The sequence below is a fragment of the Suncus etruscus genome, chromosome 13 (assembly GCF_024139225.1).
Source record: "Suncus etruscus isolate mSunEtr1 chromosome 13, mSunEtr1.pri.cur, whole genome shotgun sequence".
NCBI lineage: Eukaryota > Metazoa > Chordata > Mammalia > Eulipotyphla > Soricidae > Suncus > Suncus etruscus.
The window spans coordinates 42,269,867-42,277,418 of NC_064860.1; the positions used below are offsets into that span (position 1 = coordinate 42,269,867).

The 7,552-nt window shown below is 42.0% G+C and overlaps 1 non-coding gene and 1 pseudogene across 1 annotated transcript; both read left to right on the forward strand.

Annotated features, from left to right (window-relative positions):
- Positions 1-1,005: 1,005 nt before the first annotated feature.
- Positions 1,006-2,003, forward strand: LOC126026080 (very-long-chain enoyl-CoA reductase-like; annotated as a pseudogene).
- Positions 2,004-5,021: 3,018 nt separating this feature from the next.
- On the forward strand, positions 5,022-5,130 carry LOC126026861 (U6 spliceosomal RNA). Its single transcript, XR_007502070.1, has one exon. It is a non-coding gene; the product is annotated as a U6 spliceosomal RNA (small nuclear RNA).
- The last annotated feature ends 2,422 nt before the right edge of the window (positions 5,131-7,552 follow it).

Below are 7,552 nucleotides of genomic sequence, written 5' to 3' on the forward strand. Positions count from 1 at the left end.
TGTTCTTCACTCTGAGAAGAAAGAGAATGAATCTATTTTAGACTTTAGCTCTCCAGCTTTCAAATAACAGGAGCTCCATAAAGTCTACCTAATTAAAATGTAGATGGTAAATCTGACTTGATGGTAGGACTCTTTTGTTGGTCTGCTATTTCAAAGACACAAACACACACACACACACACACACACACACACGTCTTTTCTTAGAAGAAATGAGCTCAAACTTTGCAATAGTGACAAAGTCAGTGTCCTATTTCCAAATGACCATTTTCATCTTTGAAAAAATAAAAAAACAGGAATCACAGCAGAGAGTTTGGTCCTTTCATTCATATGACAATGTGTCTAAGATTAGCCATGATATTAAATACAATGAGTCATTAGGGGACATGAGCTCCTGATATCTGGGGGAAAGATGAAATGCAAAAGTAAGAGACTCATACAGTAGTTTTGGGACTATTGCAGTATGTGTGTCTATGAGCTGTGACACATTACCCTGTGCTGAGGCAGAGAACCAACATGTAGTTCTTAAAAGGCAGTAGACACTGCTCAGGTTGGGGACCTCAGCACTACGTTTGCTAACAGAGAGAAAAAGTTGGTTCATTGCATAATGGCTCCATGCTTGAAGGAAAAGCTAAAACAATGTGTTTTATTAGAAAAGTAAAAGCAGAGCCCGGAGAGATAGAGCAGCGGCGTTTGCCTTGCAAGCAGCCGATCCAGGACCAAAGGTGGTTGGTTCGAATCCCGGTGTCCCATATGGTCCCCCGTGCCTGCCAGGAGCTATTTCTGAGCAGACAGCTCAGGGGTTACCCTGAGCACCGCCGGGTGTGGCCCAAAAAGCAAAAAAAGAAAAGAGAAGAAAAGTAAAAGCAGGTTTCTGATTAGTTATGAATGGAACAATTCATAATCCAGAATTTATCTTGATTTTCATTTTTTTTGAAAAAGGAACAAAATAAAAAACAAAACTATTGCTGCGCGGTGGCAGCGACGAGCCTGTGGGGAGTCAGTCGCTCGAGGGCAGCATCGGGGTCAGGCAGCATCGTAGCCCATCGCCCGCTGAGGGAACCATGAAACACTATGAGGTGGAGATCCTGGATGCCAGGACGCGTGAGAAGCTGTGTTTCCTGGACAAAGTGGAACCTCACGCCACCATGGCGGAAATCAAGAACCTTTTCACCAAGAGCCACCTCAGTGGTACCGGGCCCGCCAGTCCCTCCGACTGGAGCCCAAGGGCAAGTCCCTGAAGGACGAAAATGTGCTGCAGAAGCTGCCGTGGGCACCACAGCCACGCTCTACTTCCAGACCTGGGTGCCCAGATCAGCTGGATGACGGTCTTCCTGACCGAGTATGCGGGGCCCCTTTTCATCTACCTGCTCTTCTACTTCCGGGTGCCCTTCATCTATGGCCGCAGATATGACTTCACGACCAGCGGGAACTCGGTGGTGCACCTCGCCTGCATCTGCCACTCATTTCACTACGTGAAGCACCTGCTGGAGACACTCTTTGTGCATCGCTTCTCCCACGATACCATGCCCCTGCGCAACATCTTCAAGAACTGCACCTACTACTGGGGCTTCGTGGCCTGGATGGCCTATGACATCAACCACCCGCTCTACACGCCCCCCACCTTCGGTGCCCAGCAGGTGAAACTGGCACTGGCCATCTTCGTGATATGCCAGTTGGGCAACTTCTCCATCCACATGGCGCTTCGAGACCTGCGGCCAGCAGGCTCGAAGACCAGGAAGATCCCGTACCCAACCAAGAACCCCTTCACCTGGCTCTTCCTGCTCGTGTCCTGCCCCAACTACACCTATGAGGTAGGGTCCTGGATCGGCTTTGCGCTCATGACCCCAGTGCGTCCCAGTGGCTCTCTTCTCCCTGGTGGGCTTCACACAGATGACCATCTGGGCCAAAGGCAAGCACCGCAGCTACCTGAAGGAGTTCCGGGACTACCCGCCACTGTGCATGTCCATCGTGCCCTTCCTGCTCTGAGACCCCCACCCCACCCCAATAAAATCCTCGCTGGACTGGGAAAGAAAAAAAAAAAAACTATTCAAAATTCGAAAGGAATGAGTTGGGCTAACCTTAACACAGTTCCAAACACAAAACAACCAACGCTCTTTGAAAACTCCAGTTCAGATTATTCATCCTATGGAAAATATAATCACAAAAAGAAAATAAAAGTTATGAAAAGAAAGCAACTTTACCTATTTCCCCAACCCCACAATCTCACCTCTAATCAATCATTCACCCACCTTCTAGTTCTTTAGAAAGCTTTAGTGGATGCTCTTATGCCACCATCTGGTCCTCCTCCAACCACTCTGAACAAGTCGTCATCTCTAGTGGCACATGAACTATCACCATAGCCCCTACAGGCCTTTGGGAATTTTATCACTATGATTCAATGACAACACATTTAATAATGGGAAGCTTTTAGTCACAGTTACTGCATTAACCTCTTTTTTATGAAAACAAGAGTTAAAGATGTGAAAGCAATTAAGTCGGAGTTGACAGTTTAGTATCAAATGTCACAGGACCTGGAAATAAGGTTGATATTCTCACAAACTAAGGACTCTCAGTCCTTGGCCAACCTAGAGATGGTTGATCACTACAGATGACTGCAGACTACAGTTGACTCTTAGAGACCAGAATCTACATGCTGGTTAGAAATCAGCAAGGTTTGAGAAGGCTCATCACGAATGTGCAATATACCTTGAACCTACTGCCCAACCACAAGCCTTTTTTCTCCCCTGGATTTCCTTCATCACAGTGTTTCTCAACCTAAGACCAAATGGGCTCCGGACCCCTAGAATATTCCAAGAGGTCCGTAGGTGAGAATTGCTGTTTATAATGGAGGGGTAGGGAGAGGGGATGCAGAGTGTGTGGCATGAGACTGGGGACCAATTGATAGGATGGGAGTTGGGGGTGATCACAGAAAGAAAATGAGGTCAGAAGGGGGTCATGGTAGGAAGCAAGTTTAGGAATATCACTGTGTATCTATGTATGTGCTATGACACATTTCACTACATTTAAAATAATGTGGTTACTGGGATTAGAGGGAAGGTTAGTAGAGCAGTTAGGAGTAAGGCACTTGCCTTGTCTATGGTAAACCAGTATTTGATCCCTGGCACCCCCATATGGTTCCCCAGGCACTTCCATGAGTAATTCCTGATTGCAGAACCAGGAGTAACCCATAACCATTTTAAGTGGTCCCCAAAGCAATAATAATAATAATAAATATTTTTCTGGTTACTTTATAACTGTCTGTTCTTCCTACTCAGTGTAAAGTTTGTGTGGTCAAAGGAATCATCTAGTTCTTTAGCCTTAGAATGTTTCCTAATGAACATAGGATATTCAAGAAGCACATCAGAGACCAAATTATGGAATGGTACTCATGTACTCTCCTGATTCTAAGAGATATTGATTTATCATAATCTCACATTTCTGGAATCCAGATGCATCTTAGTCCTTGTGCCTTTCAAAAAATCATCAACCCAACAGCCATCATATTAGTCTGCTGCTTTGTGCATATACTTGGCCATAGTGGTTCTTTCTTCAATCCAGGTACATGTATTTGTTAGATGAGTGAAACTGTAAGCCTAACTGCTATTTAGAAATATCCCTGCCCAAACTTTTAGCATTGAAGTGACAGGCTATTTTGTACCCAGAACAGCACAAAAGCCCAACAGAGAGTGTAAATGTGATATTAATTATGAGTATTTGTCACAAAGGAATGATCATAAAGTCGCATTTTCTTGCAGAGGAATAGACAAGTGCTTCAGACATGTTAGAAAGAAAAATGCCCACAAATTCCTTTACCAAATACTGATTTCATTGGCAAAACCCTAAGAAGAGATGAAAGTGAATTTTCAAGGTATCTGATTTGATTCTTATATTGCTTAGGACCATCATTAAAAGTAACTCATGTGGGCCGGAGAGATAGCATGGAGGTAAGGTGTTTGCCTTGCATGCAGAAGGACAGTGGTTCGAATCCCAGCATCCCATATGGTCCCCTGTGCCTGCCAGGGGCGATTTCTGAGCATGGAGCCAGGAATAACCCCTGAGTGCTGCTGGGTATGACCCAAAAAACAAACAAACAAACAAAAAGTAACTCATGTGCTACTGTCACTATGACCTCTTTCCTACCAATGCATGAAATAATGGTTGATCTTCCCAACAAGGCCATCTTGGTTTTGACTTCATGATATAGTGTATCAATTTTCCGCAATTCTTAGTCAGATTCCAAATTCATTTGTTCTATATCACTTTTCCTATAATTTAGGAACTAACTTCTCTACCAGCCCAATTCCTGAGTGAGGAGAAAAACTGTTTCTAGTATCAACTTCTAAGGTCCCTGTACATTTTCCACTAGTTACCTCTTATGTAAAATTCCAATTTGTACCTTCCCTATTTGGTCCCTCACCTGACTCCTTGCTAACCCTGAACGGTGATTTGTTTATAGAATTCTATTTCTTGTCTCAGAGCTGCACCTACCAAATTTTGTCTAGTAGGGCTTAAGAAGTCTCAAATATAAATTCCAATGTGTGATTTTGGAGCATAGTTATCATCTATTATTTGTGACAACACCACATTTTTGGAGAAAAGTTTTATTTGGAGAAAGGTTTGATTTCATGCCTTCTATGGGACAGACATAAGAGTTATTCAGAATCTCTGTGGGTAACATGACAGAAGACAAAATTTGGCCAGTGTGATCCAACCTGAAAAGTGAGTTCAGAGTGATTAGAGTCTAGTTGATAATTATTGATTGTCTAATTATATATTGGGTTAAGCAAAATGTACCAATTTTTCTTAAGTAATTTTAGAGACTGCCTATTTATTTATTCATTCCTTTATTTACCAGATCAATGAGTGCCTGTTGATTGCCAGTCCCCTAGGCTTAGTGGTTATGGAGATGAAGATGAAGATGGAGATGGAAATAGATTTCATATAAATGGAGTCCTACAGTAAGTAGAGTTTTGGAAATTGACCTCTTTCACTCAAACACCTTTGAGATTACCAAAATTGTTGTGCTCGATTCAGCAGCACATATACTAAAATTGGAACAATACAGAGAAGATTAGCATGGCCCCTTCACAAGGAGATTACCCAAGTTGTTGTGGATGTCAACAGTTCATTCCTTTTTATTGCTAATTAGAATAAAATAGTATTTCAGAGACAATAAAGCAATATTTCACTGGAGGGCATACCACAATCAGTTGACCCAGGCTGAAGGATATCTGGGTCTTCTCCAGTGGATGATGAGTCTAGAGAGAACTGCTATAAATATTCCAGTAGAGACTGATGTTGGAACATGTTTTATGTTCACTTGGTTAAACTCCTTTCTGGGAGTGGAATTGTTAGCTTCTCTGCTGAGTGAGTGCTTCATTTTCTAGGACACTAAAACACTAGGCAGTGTGGTAGTCTCACTGGCAATGGAGAAGGATTCCAAATGCTTTGTATTGTCAGGAGTCATTTGTTCTGTCTCTGTTTCTCTCCCACAATTCATACTAGAGATTTATCAACTGTTTTGAATTTCTCAAGAAAGGAGAACTTAGTGTTGTCCACCTTAGGTCCTGGATCGGCTGCTTACAAGGCAAACACCACTGTGCTATCTCTCCAGGCCCTGTCAGTAATTTTTATTTTCAATAAAATATCATATGTCATATATATTTAGCGATTGCAAATATATATATGCAAAAATTGCATTTTGCAATTCTAGAGAGTAGTTGCATCTCCTCAGGATTTCATTTGTATTTCTGTAATTGCTCAATAATGTAGAGCATAAATTATATGGTTATTTATTAATCTTGTTTGCTAATAGTCTATGGAGAATTTTTGCATCTGTATTCATAAGGGATATTTTTCTATAATTTAGTTGTATTGTAGTATCTTTGTCTAGTTTGGGCATCAGGATAATGCTAGCTTCAAATAATAAGATGGGAAGTGTTCCCGGCTATCTAATTTTTCATGAGAAGCTATAAATGTTTATTTTTTCTTAAAATGTTTGGGTAGAATTTGTTAGCAAAACCATCTGGGTCTGAAAATTTCTTGTATAGTTTTTCACTACAAATCCAATTTTTAAAAAATTTTATGGCTACTACATGATCTATATTTTATATTGAGTTTTTTAATTTGTCTATTTTCTTCGGATTGCAAATTTTAAAATTGATAGTGATAAGGTTGATTTTTATTCTAATTTTAGTCATTTGTTCTGTCTTTGTTTCTCTCCCACAGTTCACACTAGAGATTTATCAACTGTTTTGAACTTCTCAAGAAAACAATTCTGATTGCACTGATTTTCTCTCATTGTTTTTGAAATTGCTCTCAATTTTCTTGATGCTTTATAATTTCCTTTCTTTAGTTGGAGAAGAGAGGTTGGGGCCATGCCAGGCAATATTCAGGGCTTACTCCTGAGATCAAACAGGGTTGGCTACCTTCAAGGTAAGAACTCTAACCCCTGTACTAAATCTTTGGCTCCTGTTATGCCTTTTCTTTTGCTTATTTGGGCTTTATTTTGTACTTTTAATTTTGGGAAGGGGGTCACACCCAGCACCGCTCAGGGGTTACTCCTGGCTCTACGCTCAGAAATCACTCCTGGCAGGCTCAGGGGACCATATTGGATGCCAAGATTTGAACCATCGCCTGGAGAGATAGCACAGCGGCGTTTGCCTTGCAAGCAGCCGATCCAGGACCAAAGGTGGTTCGTTCAAATCCCAGTGTCCCATATGGTCCCCCGTGCCTGCCAGGAGCTATTTCTGAGCAAACAGCCAGGAGTAACGCCTGAGCACCACCGGGTGTGGCCCAAAAACCAAAAAAAAAAAAAAAAAAAGATTTGAACCATCGTCATTCTGCATGCAAGGCAAATGCCTTACCTCCATGCTATCTCTCCAGCCCTGAACTTCTAATTTCTTTTTTTGTTTGTTTTGTTTTGTTTTGTTTTGTTTTGGGGCCACACCCGGCGGTGCTCAGGGTTTACTCCTGGCTGTCTGCTCAGAAATAGCTCCTGGCAGGCAAGGGGAACCATATGGGACACCGGGATTCGAACCAACCACCATAGGTCCTGGATCGGCTGCTTGCAAGGCAAATGCCGCTGTGCTATCTCTTCGGGCCCCTAATTTCTTAAGGCGCAGCTTAGGTTTTTTATTTCTAGGTAGGGAGATGGTTTAGATGCTACAGCACATGCCTTGCCAGGAATCAAGCCTGGCTCAGGTTTGATTTCTAATACCACACTTGGTCATCTGAGCACTGCCAGGTATAACCTTGGAGTCTGCCTCCCCACCCAAGAACCACTGGATACATCTCTGAAGGTGACCTAGGTAATATCCAGCACCAATAGCATCTCGCCTTGGGTTCCCTACACCAAACTGCAGGTTATTGGTTTTCTTTCTATTTTCTATCATACATATTTTAATTGTGTAAAATTCCCTCCAAGCATTATTTTATCTGAGTTCTACAAATGTTGATATATTTTGATGTTTACTTAGTTCAAAATACTTTCTAAAGCTTTGTTTGCTTGTTTCTGTTTTTGTTTTGGGGCCACACCTGGTAGTTCTCAGTG